Here is an 18,033-nt window from a genome sequence, read left to right as displayed (position 1 = left end):
CCAGGAGGGAGAGTGTTGATATATTTATTTTTTAAACAAATATCACTTTCAGAAGTTGAATGCCTTTATTGCTAATAATCTATAATATCTGCCATTAGTCCTTTTGTATTTTAAATTCTATTTAACTTTGCTATGAATACCTTTACATTTATTTAGATGAACATGTGTGGAAATTAACTATAAGAGGCTCAGTCACATTCTAGTGTTCCAATTTGTAGCCATGCAATTTGACATTGATCTTTGTATTTTGCAAAATGGCAGAAAAAGTCTATATATGATACAGTCGATTCTCAATATTTGCAAGACTAATAATCCCAGCTGTTCATTATCATAGGCCTTTGTTTTTTCTTTTGCTCTTTGCAGTTACCTGCTTTTTAGTCATTTCAATACTATATTTAAAAAATAGTCTATTTTGCTAGAAAAATAGGTCACTAGGGGAAGAGATTAATGATAGAGGATATATATGAAATTTTTTATCAGCAACCTTCTACTATTAGAGAAAATGGCTATATTGTTTCTATATTTTATTTTTAAAGTAAAATACTTATATATGATGAATTTATGGTAATTTATTTCTTCATCTACTTCAGTACTCTTTTCAATGTGTTATTTTGTGACCATGACATCCTATGGGCCTATACACACCAGTTTTTGTTGTTTAGTTTCTTTTTCTAAAGCTCACATTTTGCTGCACACCTCTGTTACATGGATCAAGTTTTAGTAAAGCAGATGATATAATATTGTACATAGAAAACTCTAAAGACTCCACCATAAAACTATTAGATCTAATAAATGAATTTGGCAAAGTAGCAGAATACAAAATTAATATCCTGAAATCAGTGGCATTTTTATACACCAATAGCAAACTCTCAAGAAAAATAAACTAAGAAAACAATCCCATTTACTATTTCAACAACAACAAAAATAAGGTACTCAGGAATAAATTTAACTAAGGAGGTAAAAGACCTGTACTCAGAAAACCATAGGACATTGAAAATGCAAACAAGTAGAAGCATATACCGTGTTCATGGGGATGAAAGGTGGCTTCTGCACAGCAAAGGAAACCATCAACAAAATGAAAAGGGAGCCTGGCCATTGTGGCTCAGTGGTTGAGCTTTGACCCATGAACCAGGAGATCATAGTTTGATTCCTGGTTAGGGAACATGCCCGGTTGCAGGCTCGATCCCCAGTAGGTGGCATGCAGGAGGCAACAGAATCAATGATCCTCTCTCATCCTTGATGTTTCTATGTCTCCCTCTCTCCTCTCTCTGAAATCAATACAAACATATTTTAAAAATGACAAGGGAACCCACTGTATGGGACTACATCAACTAAAAAGCTTCTGCACAGGCCCTGGCTGGTGTGGCTTAGTTGGTTGGGCATTATCCCTTATACCAAGCGGTTGCTGGTTTGAATCCCAGTTAGGACACATGCCTAGGTTTCAGGCTCAATCCACACAAGGGGACATGCAGGAGGCAGCTGATTTTTTTTTAATATATTTTATTGATATTTTACAGAGAGGAAGGGAGAGGGATAGAGAGTTAGAAACATCGATGAGAGAGAAACATCGATCAGCTGCCTCCTGCACACCTTCTACTGGGGATGTGCCCGCAACCAAGGTACGTGCCCTTGACCGGAATTGAACCTGGGACCTTTCAGTCCGCAGGCTGACACTCTATCCACTGAGCCAAACCGGTTTCGGCGAGGAGGCAGCTGATTAATGTTATGCTCTCACATAGATGTTTCTCTCTTTTCCCTTCATCTCCTTCTTTAAAAAAATCAACAAACTTTCTTAATTCATGGACATGGACAACAGTGTGGTGATGGCAGAGGTGGGGAGGGTGGTAGGGTGAAGTGGAAGAGGGCATAGAGGGGATGAACATAGATGCAAAAATCCTCAACAAAATATTAGCAAACTGAATCCAGTGATACATTAAAAAGATCAGCCCTGGTTGGTGTGGCTCAGATGGTTGATGGTTTTCCTGTGCCCTGAAAGGTCACCAGTTTGATTCCAGGTCAGGGCACATGCCCAGGTTGTGGGTTTGGTGCCTTTTCAGGGTGCATGAGGGAGGCTATCAACAGATGTTTCTCACATCAATGTTTCTCTTTCTCTCCCTCTCCCTTCCTCTCTCTCTAAAATCAATAAAAACATATTTTTTAAAAAAGATCATACACCATAACCAATTGGGATTTATTCTGGGAATGCAAAACTGGTACAATATCCACAAATCAATAAATGTGATATACCACATTCATAAAATGAAATATAAAAATCACATGATCATATCAATAGATGGAGAAAAAGCATTTGATAAAACCCAGAACCTGTTTATGATTTAAAAAAAAAAAAAAAAACTCTCAGCAATGCAGGAATAGAAAGAGAACAACAAGAAAATCCCAGAGTCAGCAGAAGTAAGTAATAAAGATCAGGAAAAAGTCAGGGACGTCCCCTTTCACCACTCTTATTCAATACAGTACTGAAGTCATAGCCACAGCAATCAGCTAATAAGAATAAATAAAAGACATCCATAAAGGAATTGGCTGATTTCTGGGCTCTCTGTCCTGTTTCATTGATCTATATGCCTGTTCTTGTGTCAGTACCAGGCTGTTTTTATTACAGTGGCTTTGTAGTATAGTTTCATATCCGGTATTATGATCCTTTCAACTTTGTTCTTCTTTCTCAAGATTGCTAAGGCTATTTGGAGTCTTTTTTGGTCCCATATAAATTTTGAAATATTTGTTCTAGATATGTGAAATATGCCATTTGTATTTTAATAGAAATTTAGTTAAATCTATAGATTTCTTTGGGCAGTATGGCCTATAATTTTCTTTCTTTGCAGTGTCTTTATCTGGTTTTAGAATTAGGGGAATGCTGGACTCATAAAAATAATTTGGAAGTCATTCCTACTTGTGACTTTTTTGGAATACTTTGAGGAGGATAGCTGTTATTTCTTCTTTAATGTGTGGTAAAATTCACCTGTGAAGTCATCCAGTCCAGGACTTTTGTTTGCTGTGAGTTTTTAAATTTTTATTATTGCTTCAATTTCATTAGTTGTTATAAGTCTATTTAGGTTTTCTGATTCCATTTTGGAAACTTGTATGTTTCTAGGAATTTGTTCATTTCACCCAATTTTTGGCATATAGTTATTCACAGTATTTTCTTACAATCCTTTGTATTTCTGTGATGTCAGCAACAGCTTTGCCTCTTTCATTTCTAATTTTATGTATATGGGTTGTCTCTCTTTGTTTCTTGGTGAGTCTGGTTAAAGGGTCATCAATCTTGTTTATCTTTTCAAAGTACCAACTCTTGGTATCATTGATCTTTTATATATATACTAGAGGCCCGGTGCACGAAATTTGTGCATGGGGCGGGGGAGGTCCCTAGCCCGGCCTGCACCCTCTCCAATCCGGGACCCCTCGGGGGATGGGGCCTAAGCTGGCAGTTGAACATCCCTCTCGCAATCCAGAACCACTAGCTCCTAACCACTTGCCTGGCTGCCTGCCTGATCATCCCTAACCACTCTACAAGCCTGCCTGATCGCCCCTGCCTCTGCTTGCCAGCCTGGTAGCCCCCTAACTGGTCCCCTGCCAGCCTGTTCACCCCCTAACTGCTCCCCTGCCTGCCTGATCACCCCTAACTGCCTCTGCTTGCCAGCCTGATTGCCCCCTAACTGGTCCCCTGCCAGCCTGGTCGCCCCCTAACTGCCCCCCTATTGGTCTGGTCGCCCCCTAACTGTCCAGAAGGAAGTCTGACATCGGGGAAAATGTCTGGTTGATCCTGTCTAATTAGCATATTACCCTTTTATTAGTATAGATTTTTAGACTCTATGTCATTTTATTTCTATTTAGCTCTTTATTACTTACTTCTACTGACTCTGGGCTTTTCTTGTTGTTCTCTTTCTATGTCTTTTAGGTGTAGGGTTAGATTGTTTATTTGAGGTTTTTCTTCCTTCTTGAGATAGGCCTGTAATGCTATGAAATTCCCTCTCAGGATTGCTTTTGCTGTGCTCCATAGATTTGGGTTTGTTGTGTAATCATTTTCATTTATTTCCAGGAAGTTTTTTATTTCCAGGAAATTTTGTATTTCTTCCTTGATCACCTTGATAACACATTCATTAATAACATGCTATTTAGCCTTCATGTGTTTGAGTGTTTTTTGAGAGTTTTTTAATTTGTAGTTGATATCTAGTTTCATGCCATTTGACCCAAGAACATGCTTGGTATTTTAATCTTCTTAAATTTGTTAAGACTCATTTTGTGACCTAACATGTGTCTATCTCTGAGAATGTTCCATGTGTACTAGTATTTGAGAGGAATGTGTATTTTGCTGCTTTGGGATGAAATGATCTGTAAATATCAATTAAATCCATCTGATCCAATGTGTCATTTAAGGTTGCTCTTTTGTTGTTGATTTTTTGTCTGGAAGATGTATCCAGCGCTGATAATGGGGTGTTAAAGACCCCTAATATGACTGTATTGCTGCCAATCAATCATTCCCTTAAAGTCCACCAAGAGTTTTAAACACACACACACTTAGGTGCTCCTCTTTTGGTTGCATGTATGTTTACAAAAGTCATATCCTCTTTTTGGATAAACCCCTTTAGTATTATGTAGTGACCTTCTTTGTCTTATGTTCTGGCCTTTGTTTTGAAGTCTATTTTGTCAGATATGAGTATTGCTACTCTAGCTCTTTTAAAAACATGTATTTATTGACTTCAGAGAAAGGAAGGGAGAGGGAGAGAGAGATAAAAACATTGATGAGAGAAACATCAATTGGCTGCCTCTTGCAAGCCCCCTACTGGGTATTGAGCCCACAACCCAGGCATGTTCCCTGACTGGGTATCAAACCAGTGACCTCCTGGTGCATGGGTTGATGCTCAACCACTGAACCACACTGGCCGGGCCCCCGATTTTTTTCAGTTTCTATTTGCATGGAATATTTTTTTCATCCCTTCATTTTCAGTCTGTTTGAATATTTTGTTCTGATGTGGGTCTCTTATAGACAGCATATATATGGGTAATGTTTTCTTATCCATTCAGCTACCTGATGTCTTTTGATTGGAGCATTTAGTCCATTTACATTTATTATTATTATTGATAGGTACTTATTTATTGCCATTTTATGTTATACTTATGTTCTTTTCTCTATATATATTTCTTCTTCTTCTTAAAGCAGTCCCTTTAGCATTCTTGCTATATGGTTTGGTGGTAGTGAACTCCTTTAACTTTTTTTTCTTGGGAGCTTTTTATTTCACCTTTAATTTTAAATGATAGCCTTGCTGGATAAAGTAGTCCAGGTTTCAGGTCCTTGACTTTTAGTACTTTGAATACTTCATGAAAATGCCTTCTGGCTTGAAGTGTTTCTGTTGGAAAACCAGCTGACAGCCTATGGAAGCTCTCTTGCAGGTAAGTAACTTACTCTCTTGCTGCCTTTACAATTTTTTTCTCTTTGGCCTGTTCAGTGTGGCTCAGCAGTTGAGCATCTACCTATGAACCAGGAGATCACGGTTCAATTCCTGCTCAGGGCATGTGCTAGATTGTGGACTTGATCCTTAATGGGGGGCGTACAGGGATGACAAATCAATGATTTTCATCATTGATGTTTCTATCTCTCTCTCCCTCTCCCTTCCTTTCTAAAATCAATAAAAAAACATATATTTTTAAAAGATTCTCTCTTTGACCTTAACCTTTGCCATTTTAATATGATGTGTCTTGGTGTGGGTCTCTTTAGGCTCATCTTGATTGGGACTCTCTGTGCTTCCTGAACTTATGTGACTTTTTCCTTCACCAGGTTAGGGACGTTTTCTCATTATTTCTTCAAACAAGTTTTCCATTCCTTGCTCACTTTCTTCTTCTGTTATACAGATGATGTGGATATTGTTACTTCTCATGTTGCCCCAAAATTCCCTTAAACTATTCTCATTAAAAACAGTGGTTTTTTTTATTGATTTTAGAGAAGGGAAAGGGAGAGAATGAAACATCAATGATGAGAGAGAATCATTGATTGGTTGCCTCCTTGCATGGCCCACACTGTGGATGGAGTCTGCAACCCAGGTATGTGCCTCAACCAGGAGTCAAACTGTGACCTCCTGGTTCATAGGTCGACACTAACCTCTGAGCAACACTGGCTGGGCTATTCTCATTTTTTAAAATTCTTTTTTTGCCCTAGCTGGTGTGGCTAAGCGGATAGAGCATCGGCCTGCAGACTAAAGGGTCCCGGGTTCGATTCTGGTCAAGGGCACATGCCCAGGTTGTGGGCTCGATCCCCAGTAGGGGGCATGCAAGAGGCAAACAATCAATAATTCTCTCTCATCATTGATGCTTCTATCTCTCTCTTCCCTCTCACTTCCTCTCTGAAATCAATAAAAATATATTTAAAAAAAATAAAAATTAAAAAAAATAAAATTCTTTTTGTTGTTCTGATTGGATATTTTTCTCTACATTGTATTCCAAATTGCTGATTTCATTATATGCTTCATCCAGTAAGCAGGTGGACAGAGAGAAAGGAAGAGAGATAGAAACATCAATGATTAGAGGGAATCATCCATCAGCTGCCTCCCTTATGCCCCCCACTGGAGATTGAGCACTCAACCTTGGCATATGCCCTGATTGGTAACCAAACCATGGCCTCCTGGTTCATAGGTCGGTGCTCAACCACCAATTCACACTTGTGGGGCTTCCATACAGCCTACTTTTAATTCCTCCCAGTGTATCCTTGATGTCAGATATGGAATTCTTCATTTCTGACTGGTTCTTATTTATGGTTTCCATGTCCTTTCTCATGCTGATGTATCTTCCGCTAAGTTCCTTGTAGTGTTCACTAAGTTATTTGAACATCCCTATAACCATTTCTCTGAACTCTACATCTGATAAATTGCTAGCCTACATTTCATTTAGCTTTTTTTGGAGATTCCTCCTTTTCTTTCATTTGGGGGTTGTTTCTTTGTCTCCTTATTTTAGCTGTCTGTTGTTGTTGTTTTTCTATGTATTAGATGGAACTGTTATGACTCTTACTCTTCATGCAGTGGCCTTATGTAGTAAGTGTCCTGTGGGAGCCAGTGGTGCAGTCTCTTTGATCTCCTGAGGTGGATGCTCTGGAAATGTGTCTTGTGTGGGTTATTTGGGCTCTCCTGTTGTAATAGGGTCTTAATTGTTGTCCCATTTGTAGGTGGGATCACCCCTCAGGCTGGCTTGTTGAGGAGCTTAATCCTGACCACATTGTGAAAGCTGTTGTACAGCTGAGTTCTGGAAGCTGGATATCCAGGATCACAGTGCCAGCATGGTATGTTCCTGATGATTCCTCTTCCACGTTGCAGACTGCTAATTTCTCTATGTGTCCAAAAATTTAACCACCCACCCTTGCAAATTGATATGAGCCAGTTCCAGCACACTGTTGGTTGCAGCAAACTCTATGAGAATGGCCAAAATCTGGAACACTGAGAACATCACATGCTGATGAGGATGTGGAGTAATAGGATCTCTCATACATTGAGACACAGATCAGAGCTCTGGTGGCTTGATGCTGGGATGCTGTTTTATTTCCCCAGGAATGAGCATGGCAGTGCCACTCTTGCTGCATAGGGTGCACGCTTCCTCTACAATGGCTCACTCAGAGCATCCCCAACTCATTCTAGTAAAATTAACTGGCATGAATCCTGGCATCAACCCTAGAGTATGTCTTCCCGACCTGTTTTTCTTCCAGCTCTCCTATTATAGTTTCAATCACTCTGTGGCCTGCCTGTACTTCCTAGCCCAAATATCTGTAATAATGTCTGCTGTATTCTTATAATAAATTTCCCTTTTTCAAGATAGCTTGACTGAGTTTCTACTCCTTGCCACCACTGATTCTTGATTAAGACATGGTATGACCTCTTTATTTAGAACAAGAATGACAAATGGCTTTCATTTCAAGTGACTACTCTGATCTATTCTCATAACTGTGTAGAGGGTTTGATTGTAAAAGATTATGAGATTACTTCCAAATTCATGACAAGAGTGCCAAGATTGATTAGCACTGTCTGCTATGAATGTGATAGTGGGGAGTGGCAACATATGTGCCATATATTTGCCACCCCTGCAGTTGAGGAAGAAATTTAAATAAGCATATGTCTTCCTCTAAAAGGTTCCAAAGGTCATTATAGAGCTACCATTATGGAAACAGGAGGTACACATAAAAGTTCAAGATATACATAATTTTATCAACTATAATAACAGCAGTTTGCTGAACCTTTGCCTGTTCCTATCTGTTCTTTATATTTATGCAATCCTTAATTTTTTTCTATAGAAGGTCACCGATTGAAATTAATATGAATCAATTCTTTTCCTGGTAGGCTTCATTTGGATTATGCTGACATTTAAATAATTCATGAAAAATATGTCAAGGCTATAAATAAATTCTTTGTACATTTGTGATCATGAATATTGTTTATGATCTGAGACAAAAACAATAGCTGATTAAGGAAATTACCATATATTCCTAAGGAAGCTGTGGTTTTAGCCAAAGAAGATACTGACTTTTCCTACTAAATAATAATAATGAATAACAACTAATATTAATATGGTACTTTGCAGACTGATGAAAAGTCAAGTGATCTCAAATCTCTCCATTAAATTCAAATTGTTGATATCATGAACTCTGAACATATTACAAATATGTACACCATCCAGAAAGCATCATTCCTAAAGTGAATGAATCAGGGCAACTCTCAAGAGTCCTGGGCTTTACAGAACACCAAATATCTGGTAGACTGAGAAATAACTGAGGGTGGCAGCCCAAAGGAGATAAGGAAGGAAATGATCTAGTGCAGTGGTCGGCAAATGGTGGCTCGCGAGCCGCTGTTTGCTGCTCTGTTGACTAATGAGTTTGCCGACCACTGGACTAGACTGTTACCGTGTAGTTGGAAGCTGTGAGGCTTAGGCAATTGTGGCATATTGTGTGCAAAGAGGTAAAGGGTAGTATATGACAGTCAACAGAGTGGCAAACCGTGGCTCGCGAGCCGCATGTGGCTCACGAGCCACGGTTTGCCGACCACTGATCTAGTGAATGCTTTAAAAGAAAAAAAAAACAGTTGTCTGTCAAATATCTACATAATTGTTCTATAAATTCTACTCCACCCTTTCATGACTTTTCTATTCCTTTAACCTAAGTTCATTTATATAACAGTGTTGGGATGGGGAGGGGAGTGGGTCTGCTGGAGACTCATAGTGATCAGATCTGGCTAAAACTTCTGTGGAAGCCTGTGGGTCATTGGAAACATTCCTGCCCTATAGTAAAGTAAAACAGCATTAACTAGGAGATAGTCCAGTAATTACAGTACTAGTACAAGAGCTACCAGAGAAATAGTCTAATTATTAATTATGACTTAGAGTTGAACAGTGGTGGAAGAGATTGACAATCACAGTCTTAGTATTGTTCTGCAGGAGATGAGCTAACTAACGTCTTATGAAGAATGACAAGACCATTGTTTCTTTAAAATCCATATTCTATCTTGTTGCCTGGGTGATTCTGGACAACACATAAGTATGTATATACAAAGAAGAGGAAGTAATTTTACTCTGAATGTTAATGAAGTGTACAGCGTAAGTTAATTTGATGGTTTTAGCTTTTTTGTTTTTTTGTTTTGTTGTTGTTTGGTATTCTCTGTTAAACCAAGGATTGACTAGGATGATTTTCATAAACCACAGGTATGGTAGTATGTTTTAAGGAGGTTGAAGTAAGGAAGAGATGTTGAATATTTAAAGGTAGGCAGACTGGGAGAGAGAGTAAACTTGGTCCTCCCAACAATTGTCAAGTGTAAGTTATTGGGAAGAGTAGCTGGCAGTTACAAGGTGATTTGAGAGGCAGTAGGTGAGTGAACCCTCCCTAGACACCCAAATAGTTTACTTACTGATACTAAATCCCATTACCATGAACTCATTACTTTGGCTCAGCATTGCTCATTCCCTGTGGTTCTTTATAAACATCTAAACATTTTTAAAAGTTCCCCAATTCTTCGATTGTAGAGGTTTATCAGATCTCATTCATCTATTCAGAAGGAGGGATTGCAGAAGAGCCTGGGCTCTTGAGGCAGGGGCTAGGAAAAGGTAGGGGGCATGGGAATTTGAGAAGGTCTAGGAGATGTCTATCTTGCTCACCTCAATTGTTTGCCTGTTTTTTTCTGGGAGCTCTCCATTTAAGAAGAAACTCCTGGTATGCTGGTGATTTCTGGTGGAGATTGAATGCCTGGCCAAGTGAGGGTAAAGATACATCCAATGTATTTGGCAAGAAGTATTCCACAGAGCATGATAAGACTCTGAAGGCATAAGTTAATTTAATAAGCAGGTGGCCCAGACTCCCATGGCACCTCCTTCTGCCATACTGCTGCCCCTCCATCAATTCATACCTGTGGTCTCATGGTAAATTAGCAATAACTAAATGTCTTAAGATAAAAAAGAAATACACAAGCCAAGTTTACACATAATGTTGCATAGTTAAGATGGCACCATCTGAAAGTAGATGACTGCAGCACTACAACACCACCACAGGGTGCTAAAAAAAAAAAAAAAAAAAAAAAAAAAAAGACACTGGGGAAGGGAAATCTTTCCAGTGGACAGAACTTTGAGTAGTATATCTGGCTGTCAATTGTGCTGAGTACAGATGGCCTAAGATACAGATCTACTCTGATTCATAGGCAGTGACCATTGGGTTGGCCAGGGACTTAGAATAAATTTCTAATAGCAAGCTATATATTGCTACATGGAAACCTGAAATTTTATCTGCATAAAAATGGCATAAAGTTCAGAAGTAATTAATAAGTTATCCAATCTCCTCAATTTCCCATGTCCAGAGAATGTATGTGATTGGTCCAAGGGGAACTCTAGATTTCAGCCAGAACTGATATCTCCTGGATCTTAGTTTAGGGCTCTCCCCATAAAAGCACATAGATAATCATTCATTTTTTTGTAAACATTTCTTGAGCTTCATCAGTGTATCACACTTTTCCCTGGGAAATAGGAATAAAGATAAATAAGGCATGGTCTTTGCCCTCAAGAAGATCTTGTGTTTGTTCTGTTTTGTGCGTGTTTATGTATTCTAGTTATATCCTGTGACAGGTGATAAATGAAACCAAAATTGCAAATACTTTTTCAAGCAGGGCAGACTGAATACTTGCTGAATAATGCCAAATGGAAGTAAAAAATGCTAGAAAGTGAGGCACTAAGAACTATATGACTTAAAATAAAAGACACAGAGATATTAATTCAAGATTGAATTTGATAGTTAAGTGGAGTTTGTATCACTATCACTGCTGGGAAGAGAGCCATTTTTAATGGATTTTGATGGCATCTTGCCTGAGCCTTAGTATTTAAATGTTGGTTTGAGAGATAAATATGAATTAATTGGTCAGGAAGAACAGAGGATGGTGCAGTATGCTATTATTTTAAATAGTAGAAAGTGGTGGATATAAAACTGTTGAATACCCCCAAATTTGTTAATTTTAGATTTGAACTTCAAGTTCAATTCTTTGATTCCTTACAAAGATCCATCATCTTTCTCACAAAAAAATTAAGCTCTGCTCAAAAGATAGAGACTGCTCACTCCTATGCATCTTTTCTCTAACACCATTTGAACCCCTCTCTCTCTTCTCAACCTTCTTTCCTGTCTTAGAGGAAGAAGGTTCCCTCATCCCCTCTCAAACCTGAGCCTCATTTTCACCAGTCCATCCCCTCTTGCTTCATTTTACACCCAGCTTCCTCAATTATCTTCTTTTCCTAAAATATTTAGCTTCTTGCATGGCTGGGTGGCTCAGTTGGTTGGAGCATCATCCCATACACCAAAAAGGTTGTGGGTTCAGTTCTCCATCAGGGCACATACCTGGGTTCAATCCCCGGTTGGGGCATGTGCAGGAGGCAACCAATCAAGGTTTCTCTCTCACATTGATGTTTCTCTTTCTCTCTCTCAAATCAATAGAAACAGATGCTCAAGTGAGAATTTAAAAAATAAAATAAAATCTTTAGCTTCTCCTTTCTACATAATCCTTCCCTCTCTGCTTTTAAACATGTATAGGTTTCCTTTAGTTTGGAAAAAAATGGTGCTTAATCCTGATGGTCCTCCTAGCTATTGTACTTTTTTCTGTATTTTGCATCTAATACAGGGTGAACCCAAAAATGTATGCACACTGTAAGAGCTGATAGATCAATTTTGAAAATGAAATGTATTTTAATAAACACTGCCTTTATAATTATCAAAGTGTGTGTCTACAGTTTGGGGACACCCTATATAACATTTACATAAGCCATAAAGGGTATTAACAGTTATCTTATACATGTTCAGTAATTATAAACAGTTGGACTATATAGAAAAGCCTAAATAACAAGTGTAACTATTATTATGGCTAATATTGTTAGCAGACAGGTAAAGACAATTAAACAAAATATTTTTAATACATAGGTATAGAGGCTTTGTCAATGTCTTGAGATAGCTGTGTACCTCTGATGTCAGTGGCTTCTCATCCTAGAGGAATTTTTGATGCCCCTTGTAGGAGGAGGCAAGAGTAGGTGCCCATTCATGGTTAGGTGCCTGATAAGAACCCTTCCAACAAGGTTGGAGAGTGTCTTTATTTGATGTCCTTTCCAAGTTCATCTGATTTGAAGCGGGGAGCCAGTGAAGCACAATGGGCTCATGCTGGTATCTAGCACTGAGTCTGTGTCCAAGGGGTGGTCCTGACTGGGCTTCTTCAAAATTCCACCAGCAATGCTAAGTAAATGTCAATATAAGAAATATCCAAATTTGGAGAGAATTTTTATGAGTTTATTTGAGCCAAATTGATGTCATTGCCAGGAAGGAAGATCTCAAATGCTGCCTATTAATTTTTGAAAGTAATGCATATGTATAGTTTAAAAGTTAAATAGATTAATAAGACTTATAAATAAAAAGAGCAGAACCCTACATCTCTCCAAACTTCCAGTTTGTACTACTAAAACAACCACTTTCAATAATTTTAGTTGTTTCTTCTAGTATTTACTTTCACATTTCCATAGAATGTACTTATACTGATGTGTTTTTTTTATCTTTCCCTTTTTAGATAGTTTATTGCCTTCTTATTATGAAAGAGAAAGATTTAGACCTCTTATAAAAACAAACTGTCCAACTTGTTTTCCCTTCATCCTACAAAAGAGCTTTAATTTGTTATATCAGTAAGGCAGTTTTCATTGTTATGCTACGTAAGTATCTTTTACTTTGGAGCCAAGTAGCATTTTACCATGACTCTCTTACTTTCTTGAACAACTTTCAGTTTCTCCTGTAGTTAAAAACTGCCTTGGTTTTTCTTAGTTTGCTGCCTTTTATATATATATATATATCAATCACTAATTGTTCATTAATTTTCCATACAATTGTAATACTTTTCTGAATACTATTCTCCACGTGGTCAAACATATCAGGTAATCTATCAGTTAATCTATTTTTTTTTCTTTAGCTACACCCCTCCTGTGTCCCTCCCTCTTGCTACTTTCTTTGGGCCTGGTTGCTCTCTAGGTATGCCACACAACTATTTATCTTGAATTTTCTTTCATTATCATCTGGGGAATTCCCTTTATTTCTCTTTTATGTTTGTCTCCTGTTTTCTGGGTTTCATATCTTCCTCTTTCTTAGTTTATTCTCTTATATGATGCAATACATATTCCAGTGACTTCCTAAGAAGGGAGGTTTGAATTTTATATCATTTACTAATCCTTAACAGGGACCCATTGTGCCTGTAGGCTGATCCACTTATCATTTACTGGAATAATTTTACCTCCACATTTTTGCCATTTCTCTTGGTTAGAATGCTCTCCAACTTCCTGTATGCATGTACAAATGCTATTTATATTTTTGAACTAATTTTTATTTTTATAAAAATAATACATGTACATAGTTTAATAGTTATTTATAACTTGTAAAAGAGAAAAAAATTGAAGTTCCTTATCACATTCTTTTCCATGCTCAACTTGTGCTCCTAGAGGCTAGTACTTTCCATTGTTTTAGCTGTTTCTTCTGGTATTTACCTCCTCATTGCTCAATAAGATAAGCATACTGATATATTTTCACTTAATGACTTCTTATTATGGAGGATAAAGATTTAGTCTTCTTATACCATAACATCTCTAACCTCTTCTCTGTCTATCCTCCCAATATAGTTTTGGAGAATGTGGATTTCTAAATTAGAAATCATTTTCTCAGAATCTTGAAGGCCAAACTACTATATCTCAGTGAACTCCTTGTGGTTCCTAGTGATTGCCTCTTCACTCTCACTATGATAAAATACTCCATCCTTTTTTTCTTTTTGTTAATCCTCACCCAAGGATATCTTTCCATCGAGTTTTAGAGAGAGTGGAAAGGAGAGGGAGAGACTGAGAGAGAAACACCGATGTGAGAGAGACACATCCATTGGTTGCTCCCCTGACTGGGGGGGGGGGGGAGGGGGGCGAGCCTGCAACCGAAGTATGCCCCCTTGACCAGAATCAAACCCTGGGACCCCTTCAGTCTGCTGCCCAACACTCTATCCACTGAGCAAATTAGCTAGGGCAATATGCTATCCTTTTAATAGTCTGCTCTAGAACCTTGTTTGCCTTTGATATCATGATTACTAGAATGCATCAACTTTCCCTTTTTTGCAAAGCAAAACAATATTAGATCATTGACAATCCCCTTGGACTTCTACTGTTCTCCATGATTACTAACCTCATTTGTCAGTACCCTCAATGTCATTAATATGAGCTACTTGGAGCTCTAACAGGGGTCCTCAAACTTTTTAAACAGGGGGCCAGTTCACTGTCCCTCAGACCGTTGGAGGGCCGGACTATAGTTTAAATAAAAAACTATGAATAGCCGAAACCGGTTTGGCTCAGTGGATAGAGCGTCGGCCTGCAGACTGAAGGGTCCCAGGTTCGATTCCGGTCAAGGGCATGTACCTTGGTTGCGGGCACATCCCCAGTGGGGGGTGTGCAGGAGGCAGCTGATCGATGTTTCTCTCTCATCGATGTTTCTAGCTCTCTATCCCTCTCCCTTCCTCTCTGTAAAAAATCAATAAAATATATTTTAAAAAATTAAAAAAAAACTATGAATAAATTCCTATGCGCACTGCGGGCCCGGGACGAGTCGGCTGCTAAGCAGGACAGGCAGCGGCACCTGGTGGGCCGGATAAACGTCCTGGGTGGGCTGCATGTGGCCTGCGGGCCGTAGTTTGAGGACGCCTGCTCTATAACAAGGAGCCCTGATCACATCTGACAAAGTGACATTTAAGCTAAGATCTGAAAAATGAATAGCAAAGGCCATGTGAAAGCTTTCCATGGTTACATGTGCAAAAGCTGTCAGGGGAGATGGAGCTTTTGGAACTTATGGGAAGAAAGGTGTCCAGTGGGGTGGAGCTTGGTGAGTGAGGGGAAGAATAGGCCCATTGAGATTAGAGAGGAAGGCATGGGTCAGAGAATTCATAGCCATGTAGATGATGGCAAAGTAAGATTTGGATTATCCTAACACAATGAGAAGCTACTAAAAATCATAAATAGGGGAGTGATTTGACCTGATTTGTCTTCCAAATATTTCTGTGGATGCAGTGTAAAAAATGAATTGGCCCTAGCCGGCTTGGCTCAGTGGATAGAGCGTCGGCCTGCGGACTGAAGGGTCCCAGGTTCAATTCTGGCCAAGGGCACATGCCTGGGTTGTGGGCTCGGTCTCCAGTGGGGGGCGTGCAGGAGGCAGTGATTCTCTCTCATCATTGATGTTTCTATCTCTCTCTCCTTCTCCCTTCCTCTCTGAAATCAATAAAGAAAAATATTTTTAAAAAAATGAATTGAAGGTGGCCTATAGGGAGATATGGGTAAAATTGGTCTTAAATAAGAATTAAGGCCAGTCTTGGAAGGAAGAAAAAAATGTCCAATGGGCAAAAGACAGTCTTATGAGGTATGTTTGAAAGCTCAGCAGACAGTTGAATTTCTTCAACTTGCTGATGGCACTAATTTAGATGCTGATATAACAGCTTCCATTTTTTTTCTTTTCTTTTTTTAGTATTAGATGGAGGAAGTGACACCTTCTTACCATTCCCTTCCTGCTGGATCCCTGAATTGCTGACCATCTGACTGAATCCAGAAGCAGTGTGCTTCCCTCCTTTGAAACTGTGTACTGCATCCTGTGCCCTAGAGGTGGTTCTAAGCCCATTTGCCATGGTGAGATTTCTGAGGGGTTGAGGTAGAAGGTGGGAAAGAACAAAGGGGTCAATAGATAAGAAGGGCTTATAAGGAGCATGCACAGAAATGGAGCAGCAGAATTAAAATAGTCAAGGGAGAACACTTTCCCTTACCTTTATCCTACAGTAAGCATTATATCTAGTCAAGATGTGAAAAGGACAAAAGACTGCTTCCTCACAATTCCTGCCTGCAGGATACTGAGACTTCTGCTGCAGTCAGCTGCTACACCACAAGAGTTGGTGTTACATATTCCAAGGCTTCTGACAGTTTAGGCTGGAGGAAGTTAGTTTTTGCAGTTGTACTTATGGAGTTGGCCAAATGAAAATGCAGGCTGATGGTCTGCTTTTTCATAGTCATTAACAACAGCCTTTTACAACACTTGGGTTTTCTTTAGAAACTGTGAAGAGGCATTGAAAAGAACAAAAATAATTTCTTCTTGTCATAAAAAAAGCTCAAAGGAAAGCAATTCTAGAGGATGTGTGTGAGAGTAACTCTAACTTCAGGTTGAGCTTGTATATGGAAAAAATTACGTTGCATAATTTTCATGTTTTGCTGAGCATAGATTGATTTGTGTGCAATTGCATTTTTATAGTCAAGCAAACCCATGAGTATAGATGTTGTGATGAAATAAATTAGGAGAACATAGAGATAGTGTAATTATAATAACAAATGAAAATATGACAAACATTACTGCTATATCTTGGGGGATGCTAAATGCTTTGCTTTTAAGCTGGGCTACATGACAATGGCATATGAGATAATACACAACGGTGTGTGAGAGAACACTGCAAAACAATTTTAAATTCTCTAATTTTTTAAGTTTGAATTCATAAGCAAAGTACATTTTTCCATTTGTTTAACAAAATTGTATTCAAAAATATATTACTTATTACTTACTAGTAAGCACTTGCAACCCCAATGTCTAAATTCATTTTGTATTACCTATTTTATTGATAACGATGCATTTTATTGATAATGATTCTAAACTTGTGCCTAGAACAAATGACAAGAACCTCTTCCACACCCAAGTTTCAGTATCTAGAATAGGGCCTGCTACATAGTAGATGTTCAACAAATAATTAGTGAGTTAAATTACATTAGTTGCTGTGTTCAACAAAAAGTAAAGCCATAAAATAAACTCTATTTGAAAATAAATCTTTGAAAGAATAGATAGCAAAAGTTTAGATCCATTTTGCAAAAGACAAAACACAAAAACATCCTGTCTGATTAATATGCATTTTAGATAAACTTCAAAAATCATTAGATGTATCCTCAAGTGTGAGCAAATCTGACGGAACCACAATAGGGAAAGATAAGATTTTACTTCTTGGCGATTAGGAGTTTGTGCACCTACCTTAAATTTCATGCATTTGCACTTTGGGGATTGGCTCCTCCTCAAGAATCAAGGTCAAATTTCATAGGGTGTTTCTGAAGATCCTTTGGGGAGGGGTTTAGTTCACTCAGGCGACCTGCTCACACAGCCCACACATCCTGGGCATATGACAGGGCAGTGTGTTCTTTTTCTTAGGACGTCCTGTATTTTTTCACAGACCTCTCCCTCCACCCTGGACTTTGCCCACTGGGCTTTTTTTTTTTTTTTTGTCAGCTCCTGTAAAGCCTTCCCACTTTTCCAGGTCCAGTGTCATCTTCAGCGTTTTCAGAAAAGCTTTCCAGACCCCCTTTTCAGATGCAATATTGCTCTTCCCCATTTTCTGAACATCTACTCCAGCAAACATCCCCTGACTAGACTGCGACCAGCTTATTGGGGAGGTCTTTCAAGAAGTCGCTGCGTCCAGCCCTTAGCACAGTGCATGGTACAAAGAAAATGCC

This window comes from Plecotus auritus (assembly GCF_963455305.1).
Source record: "Plecotus auritus genome assembly, chromosome: X".
NCBI classification, from domain to species: Eukaryota; Metazoa; Chordata; class Mammalia; order Chiroptera; family Vespertilionidae; genus Plecotus; species Plecotus auritus.
This window is presented reverse-complemented; position numbering follows the sequence as displayed.